The sequence below is a fragment of the Anguilla anguilla genome, chromosome 8, assembly GCF_013347855.1.
Source record: "Anguilla anguilla isolate fAngAng1 chromosome 8, fAngAng1.pri, whole genome shotgun sequence".
Classification (NCBI taxonomy): Eukaryota; Metazoa; Chordata; class Actinopteri; order Anguilliformes; family Anguillidae; genus Anguilla; species Anguilla anguilla.
In genome coordinates, this window is record NC_049208.1 from 43778298 (window position 1) to 43789862 (window position 11565).

Genomic DNA, 11565 nt, shown 5'->3' on the forward strand with positions numbered 1-11565 from the left:
TCTCACAAGGAAAGCTACCGAGCAAATTATTCATGCTTTTATGGTTTCACGGCTCGATTATTGCAATTCATTATTTTCCTGCCTTAGTGTCTCTGCAATATCGAGTTAGTTCATAATGCTGCTGCTTGACTAGAAGCTGTCGCAGGTTTCATATCACCACAGTATTAGCTTCCTTGCATTGCAGTAGCTGCCTGTTAGATTTAGAGATTTTAAAATACTTCTCATTACTTTTAAAGCACTGCATGATCTGGCTCCGCATTATATTGTGGAACTACTTACACCATACATCCCTGATAGGTCACTCAGATGCTCGAACAAAGGTCTGTTAGTTGTTCCCTGCTCCAGATGTGCTACAAACGGTGATTTATTATTATACGATTGGACAGTAGGGAGCCAGAGGCAGATCTCTGTATATCATGAGTGTATAGTCAACAAGGCTTCAACAAGCGTCCACATTTTGCACACAAATACGCATTACTCGCAGGCCATAATTATTTTGACCGTCTGTGAGAAATTGTGTCTGCGGGGATGCATTTTTGTACAGTGAAGACATGCTCTTTGACAACATGCGAGTACTAGTCCAAGTAATGTTCCTATGGTATATTTTACCTCTTTCATCATATGTTATTTGTTTTATTACTGACACAACTTTGCAACAACAGTGCAGTGGTGGCTTGCTAAGTTTTTCAGTGTTTGTGTGTTTTAAGGTGTTATGTAGACAGTAGTATAGCTAGCTTATGTAATATTGTTTATGTTGTCATAGAGTTTTACAGGTTGATCCAAATTCAGAATGAAAGGACCTGTAGTCTGTGCTTCCGGTCAGTCTATCCCGTGTATTGAGAACTTTGGCTTGCAGTAAAGGCAGTGTTCATCAAGATGCAATTATATTATAATTAGATGGCTCATGTTACCCCACCCCTTAAAAAACCCACCTCAGACCCCTCTGATATAATGAACTATTGACCCGTACCACTTCTACCTTTTTTGTCCAAAACCCTTGAACGAGCAGTGCTTATACAACTAAGCTCTTTTCTCCATCAGACAATCTGCTTGACCCTCACCAGTCTGGCTTCTGATCCAGACACTCAACAGAGACTGCCCTCCTGGCTGTGACAGAGGCACTCGCACTGCAAGAGCCTCATGCCTCTCTGTCCTGATCCTCCTAAACCTGTCTGCAGCATTCGACACGGTAAACCACAAACTACTCCTCTCCACCTTGGCTGAGATGGGCATTTCTGGGACTGCCCTGTCTTGGTTTGCTTCCTATCTTGTAAATAGGTCCTACCAGGTCACCAGGATGGGGTCTGTCTCTGCTTGTGCCATACAGCCACTACTGATGATTCAAAATGCTGCTGTGCGTCTCATCTTCAACCTTCCCAAATTCGCCCACGTCTCTCCTCTGCTGAGGTCACTCCACTGGCTACCGGTCGCTGCCAGGATCAGGTTCAAAGTCCTGACCCTCACCTACACTGCAGCCAACAAGATGGCCCCTATCTACTTCCAGGACATGATTAAATTCTATAGGCCTTCTCTACCACTCTGCTCTGCAGCAAGGTTCTCGCTCATCCCTATCACAGAGCTTCTCCACCCTAGCTCCTAAGTGGTGGAACAAACTCCCTGTCCCTCTTCGAACCACTCCCTCATTACAGATCTTCCGCCGTGGTCTGAAGATGCATTGCTTCAGACTGTACCTGGACTAACTGCCACCACTCTGCGGATCATTTCACTTAAATTCCCCTCTTTCATGCCACTCATGTTGCATGTACCTCCATTCCAGCAGTTATTGTACTTTGTATTATTGTCCTAATGTTGTAGCTTGTACTGCCCCCTTGTTTGACTTAGCATAGGTTAGGTCAGAATAATGTTCACTGTGTGAACTTGACGGCTTTCTTGGTTATGAATAAATGTACAAAATGAGTATTGTACCTTATCGAACTTGTGTTTTGTAGTTTCTCCAATGACCTTGATAAGCACTTTTATACGTCGCTTTGGATAAATGCGTCCGCTAAATAGATGTAATATAATGTAGAATTAGGCCTTATCTATTAGATAAGCTAAGCTAAACCTGATTAAGTATGGGGAGCCTGTAGTAGCAAGCCCCTGCTCGAGGTGACTCTAATTCCCCTATAATTACCTCCTCATAGGACATAATGTGTTTCAAATTCACAATAAAGCTATGTTAATTTTTGGATAGGTTTGGCTAGGTTTGTGTGGAGGGGAGGTGTGGTTATAGTGCTGGCTGTGTGTGGACAGAGGTAGCAGTTTAACCAGCCTGAAGCCAGCAGCCGTTTGCAATTAGATAATTACTGCTAACCTTCATCTGTTCTGTCTGCAGTGAGATTGTTGGCTGGAATGAGAGACACATACAGGAGCCATAAGACAGCACATTGTGGCTTTAGCCTTCCCTTACCTTGTGTGTGTGTGTGTTTGTGAAAACCTACAATAAACCCCATGTATGTTTAAACTTATGGACTGAGTGGTTTGTGATGACAGTTTGGATAGGTTTGTATAGGTTTCCATAGGTTTGGGCAGGTTTTTTGACACCTACATCCATTCCATTAATCTTTTATAAATGTGTAAATTCTCAAATGAAATGGATGTAAAGATGTTTCCAAAGAGTCAAAATGGTTTATCTGTTGAAAAAAATGAGGGCCCCTGAATAACTATGATGCATAATTATCCAGTTTGGATATATTTTTGGACCCGAAGGTATCCAGGGACTTGAACTGTAATGCATCAGTTTCATTTTTTGTACAAATTCTGACAGGAGGTTTGTGAACTGGGAAGTTTTACCTACATTTGTGTTCACTGTGTTCATTTGTGTTAACTTTGTTTTTTGCCAGCAGTTTGAGTATTCACTGACCATAATTTATATATGAATTATGAAAATAAATTGATTTAAGGGATAGTAATAAATGGTACAAGTGACTTGTTTAATTTAAGCCATTGTTAGGGTTTGTGTATTATTGACATCTGGAGTTGTAAAGCTTTAAAACAAACAGTATGAAAATGGGAAAAATTAAGCCTCTGCACAAACTTACTTACTTACTTATGCCTGACACTCCTACTGAGGTGTAGGCCGTCGACAAGAGACCTCCAGAGTTCTTGGTCATTAGCTTTCTTTTCTATCTAATATCAGGTGTATCCCAGTCTCTTGATATCTGCCTGGAGATCCCATCGCCAGGTGTTCTTTAGCCAGCCTCTTTTCCTCTTCCCTTGAGGCTTCCATGTCAAAGCTTGTCTGGTGGTGTTGGACACTTATTTTCATTGTGTGTGCTCGATCCATCTCCATCTTCTTCTTCCAATTTTGTCTGCTGCTGGTAGTTGTTGTGTCCTCGCCTACAGATCATTATTGCTGATCTTGTCTGGCCAGTCCATATTAAGAATTCTTCTTAGGCAGTTGTTGATAAAGGTTTGCACTCTATTGATTGTGGTCTATGTCATTCTCCAGGTCTCGGCACCATAAAGCAGCACTGATTTTACATTGGAGTTGAAGATTCTTATTTTTGTTCGTTGCTGTATCACTCTAGAGCACCAGATGTTCTTGAGCTGTAAAAAGGCTGTCCTTGCCTTGCCTATTCTTGCTTTGACATCTGCATCTGTACCTCCCTGTTTGTCAATGATACTCCCCAAGTAGGTAAAGGACTCTACTTCTTCGAGCCTTTTGCCTTCAAGTGTGATTGGTTCAACACTGATTGCATTCATTCTCATGATCTTCGTCTTTCCCCTATGAATGTTAAGTCCTACTTGTGAGGAGGTAACTGCAAGTGTTGTGGCCTTATCCTGCATCTGATGGTGGCTGTGTGACAGTAGTGCCAAGTTGTCTGCAAAGTCTAGATCATCCAGCTGTGTCCACAAAGTCTACTGGATTCCGTTATTTCTTTGTTCAGTTGTTGTTCTCATTACCCAGTCGATGGCTAGTAGAAACAAGAATGAAGATAATAGGCAACCCTGCATGACCCCGGTCTTGATCTCGAACTGGTTGGTATCCTGTCCTTCCTGTATTACTCTACAGGTCATTCCAGCATAGCTATTCTTGATAAGGTTCACCAGCTTAGTGGGCACTCCATAATGTCTCAAAAGCTTCCAGAGGGTCTCCCTGTTCACACTGTCGAACGCTTTTTCATAGTCGACAAAGTTCACATACAGTGAGGAAGTCCACTCAAATGATTGAACGATGATAATACGAAGAGTGGCAATCTGGTCGACACAAGATCGATTCTTCCTGAATCCCGCTTGTTGGTCTCTTAGCTGTTGGTCAACTGCATCCTTCATTCTATCCAGGATGACTCTATTTAACACTTTCCCTGGCACAGGAAGTAGGGTACTCCCTCTATAGTTGGAACAGCTGTCCAGGTCTCCTTTCTTAGGGAGCTTGTTGATAAAGCCCTCTTTCCAGTCTGACGGTATTTCTTCTTCTTCCCAGATCTTTCTGAAGAGTAGATACAGCAGCCCCACAGTGGTATCCAAATCTGCTTTTAATGCTTCTGCAGGGATGTTATCTGGTCCTGCTGCCTTGCCGTTCTTTAGTTTCTGTACAGCCTTTCTGATCTCCTCCCTATTGGGTATGTCACAGCTGATGGGGAGATTGGTTTCTGCTGGTTGGATATCTGGGGGATTTGGTGGTGGGGGTCTGTTAAGCAGTTCCTTAAATTGTTTCGCCCATCTATTGAGTTGACCTTTTTTGGTCATAATGGTGTTACCTTTATCTTTCACTGGTTTTTGCGGCTTGATGTACTTGCCAGACATCTTTCTGGTGGTGTCATGCAACTGCTTCCCTTTCCATTGCCTGCTGTTAATAAATTTCTTAATTTTAATCTGGTTGTGAGGTGCACACTTTGACAAAGGTTGATTCAATAGATTGCTCTGCCGATCAACAAATTGATAATTGATATCTTTGACAATAAAATTCATTTTACATTAGAGTATGTTTCTGTTTTATCTCTAGGTTACTCTGGGCTAGCCCTGTGAAGGTTCCTGAGAAACCGCGTTTTCTTTTACCCTCTTCAACCGAACCAAATGTAAGGCAGGAGGGATTGGAGCTGGATGACATTGACCAGTCTAATTCCTGTCAGAATGATAAGCTGTGCCCTTTTCTTGACTGGTGGTATGTGGCCCCTGAATATCCAATAATTAACATTTATGCTGACAATGAGATGTATAATAGACTTGGGATAAATGGTATCACGATTGTACTAATACCATCATGTGCTTCCCATATTTTCATCATTTTGGCCTATTAATATTTTTGTATAATCCTGAAATGGATAATTAATGCATTTTCTATTCAAGGTGGTGAAGGGAAGATTGAAAAACATTTAAAAAAAAACATTTTTGTTGCCTGGCATGGCATCTACAATAATTTTGTACTTTGGACCTTCAAACAGATGTTGATTGCATCAAAGTAACCTTCCAAAGCACAGTATAGGACATGCATGAACTTAATATGAAACACGGATGTCCGTTTAGGCTCAAATAGTTTTGTTGCTGTATTTTATGTGGTAAAAAAATATGCAGGTCTCATCCAGCTGCATTCAGGAGTCTGCCAAACCAGATAATCCTGTCATTTAACAATTTAATAAAAAATGATTGCCCATCAGTCTTGCCCTTCATGATGTCATTGCACTCAGTGGCTACAGGATCCAGATTTTCAGCATTTATGAGAAGAGTAACACTGACCTTCTGCCAAAAATTAATTTCACTTAATACAGTGCTCCTGTGTAATACCACCCATTAAAGGGGCCTAACACAGGGATACTTTTAATGCCCTCACTAACAAATCCCCTTCTTGAGCTAGGCAGAAAGATTGACATTCAAATTCAAATTATCTTTATTGGCTTGATATGTGTGTGTGTGTGTGTGTGTGTATGTTTACATATGATAGTTCCTTAATGCGTTAATGTTTGCATGCTTTTATGTATATAATGGACACTGCATTATGTGAATGAAGTGCAACAGTGAACTGTATTGAACATTGAACTGTAATTAAGAAAAGAATATATAAGTGAACGCATTTTTCAAGAAGAGAACATATAGAATCTCAGGCTATGCCAGACTGTCACATGTTTTTCAGCAATTGCTGCTGAATGTCCTTCTCCCAACACAATTGGAACTATATCCATGGTGGATAATTAAGGGAAGTTTGGGATTTTCGTAAAAAAAATTCTCAAAGTAAATTCTCTTAATTTTTTAAAATTTTCACATTGAAGGGGAAATACTCCTTCAATGTTATCTCAAATGTCTCCACCTCACCTGGCATACAGTTACCACATATTCTACCCTCTTTGGGTGTCCACAATTTTTTAAAAGTCTGCCCTTTTCTATGGCTAGACTGTGGACTGTACCTGGTCAGGATCTGTCCCTGCTTTGTGTCTCCGATGGTGAATAGACACATAGGGCTCAATATAATTCTAATGTGTTGAGATTATTTCAGTGCCCCAATGCTCCAAACAAGAATGTTCCTGATTAGGTTTACTTTGAGTTTTGTCAGAATTGGTGGCCTGAAATTGATTTGCTGGTTAATTGATTGAACTTAAGTGTTAAGTGTCAGGATTCTGCCTTTTCTGTTTCTGTTTTTCCTTTTCTGGGCTGCCAGATGGCGGCACTTCAGTTTGTATTTCAGTTTTCTCTCTCTTTAGTTATCCCTGTGTTAACTGTATTATTGTTTTCTATTATTGTTTTCAATTATTCAATCATTGTTTTTCTTTGTGTCTCATTATCCCCCCCTGCTCTGGTTTGATTGTGCTTTGTGTTCACCTGTGTCTTGTTATCTCTGTGCCTATTTAAGTTCTCTGCTTCCCTGACTCGGGTGCTGGTTCCTTGTGTTTCTGCTTGTGTATCTGCCCGTGTGTTCCCGGTGTAGATTTAGAGTTCCCTGCCTTTTTGAGTATTTTGAGTTCCGCTATGTGTTAAGAATTTTTTGTATTTTTGGGATTTGCCCCTCATACCTTTTTGTTTGTTATCTGTTTACTTTTGAAGTAAAAGTCTTTGGTTTAACCTTCCTTTTGAGTTTCCGTTTTTTTTTCACTCCGCACCTGGGTCCTTACCCGCAAAGCCCTGACAACTTGGGTTGGTTAATTTCAGAACCAGCTGGGAGGGGACTGGTTTTTTGGCTAAGCTCTTGGGTGTTAGAGGTAGTTATGTGAACTTGAATGGAGATGTACCCAACATTTGAGGGATCTTTTTAAACTTATACAATTAGGTCCAGGGGCCCATGTCAGGAAGAGCATGGTCAACTACAGAGTCATGGAAAAGTATTTGCTTCCTTGTTTCCTCTATTATTACATATTTGTCACACGGAATGGTTTCAGATCTTTAGACAATATGTAATTGTAGTGCGGGGATGGCTGGTTTAAGCAGCCACACCTGCCCTGGGTCAAGCTAATTAGACCTGGCCAGTTGGATAATTGGTTAAGAATTAGATAGGTGGCCAGGCTAATTGGACCCGGGAACAGGAGTGGCTGCACCTGTGCATAGTGAGGTAATCAGTGCGCACAGGTTAAATCTGTCATCCCCACCCACACAGAGGGAGCCTCTGTCATGACCGTTTTACATCTGCTCCTTGGCGGTAACATCTTGCCAACCTTGTAAATAAATCTGGACTGTTGGAACATCATCTCCCTGTGTCTCTGTGCTGGAGGGCCCCTAGGAAAGCCACTTCGGTGGCCTGTGGCAGGCGTGTTTGCCACTGTAATATTAGACAAAGGGAACCTGAGTAAACAAAAAACATTTTAAAAAATGATTATTTCATTTATTTAATAAAAACAGTTATCAAATAGCCATGTTACCCATGTAAAAATGTAATTGCACCCTTAAACATAATTGGATGCACCATCTTTAGTAGAAATAACTGCAACTAAATGCCTCCTAGACACTCCCATGTCACTCCCCTGCTCACTACCCTCCACTGGCTCGCATCAAATTTAAAACATTGGTCCTAGCATATCAGGCAGTCAAGGGATCAGCCCCAGCATACCTCCACAAGATATTCAAACCCTACATGCCAGCCAGATCCCTCCGTTCTGCTACCTCAGGACGCCTAGCACCTCCCCCTCTTCGCACCTGCACTTCCAGAACACGTCTCCTGTCTGTTCTGGCCCCACGATGGTGGAATGACCTCCCCGTGGAGGTCAGAACAGCTGAGACACTGACCCATTTCAAACGACGACTGAAGACTCACCTCTTCAGGCTACACTTCTCCCCATCCCTCCCTACCCCCCTGTAAATGACTGTAAGCTTAGGGTTGTAACTAGGCAGCTGTTTCGTAGGTGACTTAGGTGCATTAACTGTCTTAACTACTGCTTGTATTTTTTCCATATACTGCGTTGTTGCCGTTCTCGTTGTGTTAGTGTTAATCAGTTTAACCTTCAGGGTCCAAGTTGAACTATGCGATTGTTCCCTGCACTTGGACCGGTACTTCTCTCTAGGGGTTTCGTCATACTTGTTCCTGGTTATGGTTATACACTTTGTTGTACGTCGCTCTGGATAAGAGCGTCTACCAAATGCCTGTAATGTAAGGGAAGGGTAAAGTCCGCATAAGCGAGCACGGGCGCGGAGAGCAGAGCTGCCTTCAACGCCTCGAAGGCGCGCTGACACTCCACCCCCCACTCGACTCGTCGCATGCTCTTACCCCGAGCCGCGGTCCCCTCCAACAATCGGTGCAGGGGGGCCGCTATCTTAGAGAAAGCGGGGATGAATCGCCGATAGTAACCGGCAAACCCGAGGAATGACCTGACTTGCCGCACCGTCTCGGGGGCTGGCCAGTCCCGGACCGCAGCAGTTTTGTCCGGGTCCGTAGCCACCCCCCTTGAGCTCACCACATGCCCCAGGTACCGCACCTCCCTCTGGAAGAAGCGACACTTCTGGGGCTGGAGCTTCAGCCCGTACCGGCCCAGCCGCTCGAACACTGCCTCCAGGTGATGCAGATGATCTTCAAAGACTGGGGAAAAGACCACAATATCATCCAGATATATTAAAAGGGAATCATGTACCAGGTCCCCCAGACACCTCTGCATCAACCTCTGGAATGTGGCAGGAGCATTGCACAGGTCGAACGGCATCCGCTCGAACTGGAAGAGCCCGAGGGGTGTGGCAAAAGCGGTTTTCTCGCGGTCCCGCGGGTCCACCGCCACCTGCCAATACCCGCTGGCCAAATCCAGGGTCGAGAACCACTCCGCCCGTTTCATCCCCGTGAGCGATTCCTCGATTCTGGGGAGCGGGTAGGCGTCCTTATGGGTGGTCGCATTCAGGCGACGGTAGTCCACGCAGAACCGCCAGGCACCGTCCTTCTTCCGGACCAGGACCACTGGCGCAGCCTAAGGACTGGAACTCTCCATGATCACCCCGCTCTCCAGCATCCCCTGCACCAAGGACCGCAGCTCCGGGTACAGACCTGGGGGAAGAGGGCGATACTGCTCCCGACAAGGGGGAGCATTCCCGGTCGGTATCAGGTGGTACACCACCTCGGTCCGGCCAAAGTCCTCCTCATGTGCTGCGAACACCCCCGCCCACCGTTCCAACAGGCCCCGAGCCCGATGTTGCTGCTCTGGGGTGAGGCCCTCCAACTCTGGAGAAGGCAGAGGGCTCCCTACCCCTAGGGGCGCCTGCACGGTCCGCACATTCACCTCTACTTCCCCCGGTCGGGGGGTCCGCAGCACCAGGTCATGCTCACCCTGTATCTGCGAGGGGGCAATGCGGGACACTGTGGCCAGGGGGCGCCGCCTGGGTAGGGAGAGAGGGTAGGGGTGTACGTTAATCACGCGGAGGGGGATCTTCCCCCCCCCCACACGCGGACTACAGCCCGGCCCACTTGCCACTCACCTCCATCCACCACCCCCTCCATTAAACAAATCTCCCCATCCACCTTCTCCCACCCCTCCCCCGGTAGCCACTGCACCACCTCGGAGCACGCTGGGACCTCCGTATCCGCCCCCCGGGTCAAACGTACCACACCCTCCAGTGGGGCCATCGCCCGGGACCGTACCCGGCGACAGGTGGTGAAGGCTCGATCCCACGCCCGACGTGCCCGACCCTGGTGAGAGGCAGAAAAGGTCAGAGAGCGGGGCTGCACACCCCTAACCACTTCCTCCCAGCAGTGGGCGATCACGTTCATGCCTAGGATTGCGTTGTTTGACCCCAGGCATTGATCACGAACGACGATCACCCCCCTTCCCCAGAACCTTCACGCCCCCGACCACAAAATCCATGAGGACATAGCCCACAAATGGGATATCTAACCCGTTGGCCGCCCGGAGGGTTAGCCACTCTAGGTTGGTGGTGTCCCGCACCGGCAGATCGCCAAACCATCGCCGGAAAAACCCCTCGCTAAACAGGGTGACCTGCGAGCCCGTATCCAGGGTGCACGGCACTTTCACCCCCCCCGCTTCCACCACCACCTCAGGGCAAACCCCCAGCATTGCCGCAGACGGCGGGCAATTACCATCTCCCTGCTGTTGCACCCCGCCCGCACACCCTACTGCGGACGGGGTCGGGAGTTTAACGGCGCCCGCTGGGGGCAGTCACGCTGCATATGGCCGGCCTGCCCACACTCCACACAGACCGGTTGACCCGCAGCGTCCCATTGGAACCGGCCCGAGGAGGAACTGATCTCAGATGATGACATCATCCGCCCCTTCGTCCCCAGGCTCCCGGGCTCGCCACCTCGCATGAACCTCCCGCAGCCGCAGGAGGTACACCTCCAGGGACTCCTCCAAGCCCTGGTGGCACTGGAAAAAGCGGGAGCGGGCCACGGCCAGGGGGACAGGGCGACCAAAGATCTCCTCCAACAGGGCCCACACCAGGGCCGCCGTGTTCCGCCGCTCAGCCGGCACCAGCAGCACCTCCCTCCGGGCGCGCCCATCCAGAGCCCCCACAATGAAATCAGCCTGTTGGATTTCCGTGAGGCCCTGCGCCCGGAGCATAGCCTGTACCTGAGCCCGCCACTCCCCATACTTGGCTGTGCCTTCATCACCGGAGAACCTGGGGACCCATGGGGCACACACAAACCAGGGCATAGCGACCCCACCATAGCCGCCCAGTGGGGGCACGGCAGCAGCTGCCTCCTGTGCGTCCATAGCCTGGTGGTATACCTGGGTGGATCCTGTCGATTACGCCAAATTTTGTCGGGAGTCAGGAGCAGCCCCGCGCTGCCTCCCGCCACCTAACAATCTTTTCTTTTTCCAGGAACCCACCCACCACCAGGAGAGCAGGACAAGGCAGGTAAAAGGGAAACTTTTATTTAACACTTAATTCAAAAAACAGAGCACGACACAATCTCGCACCAACCCCGCCCTTCCTTCTTCCCCCCGGCTTCCTCTAGCACTCTCCCCCTCTGGCCCTCCCCTTCCCTTCCACGGAGCCCCGACGCAGGTAAGAGCAACACCCCTCACACGCCACACACTTTTAAGCCGCTGGGGTTCCCCTCACACGTGCCCACACTCAGCAAAAAAACAGTGTACCCACTCTGGCCCCCCTGTGCCTCAGCCCCGCTGCCGGAGGGGGGAGTCCTCACCCTGCCGTCTCACGGGGGGAGCCACTAACACAGGCAGGGTCTCACACACCCCCCCC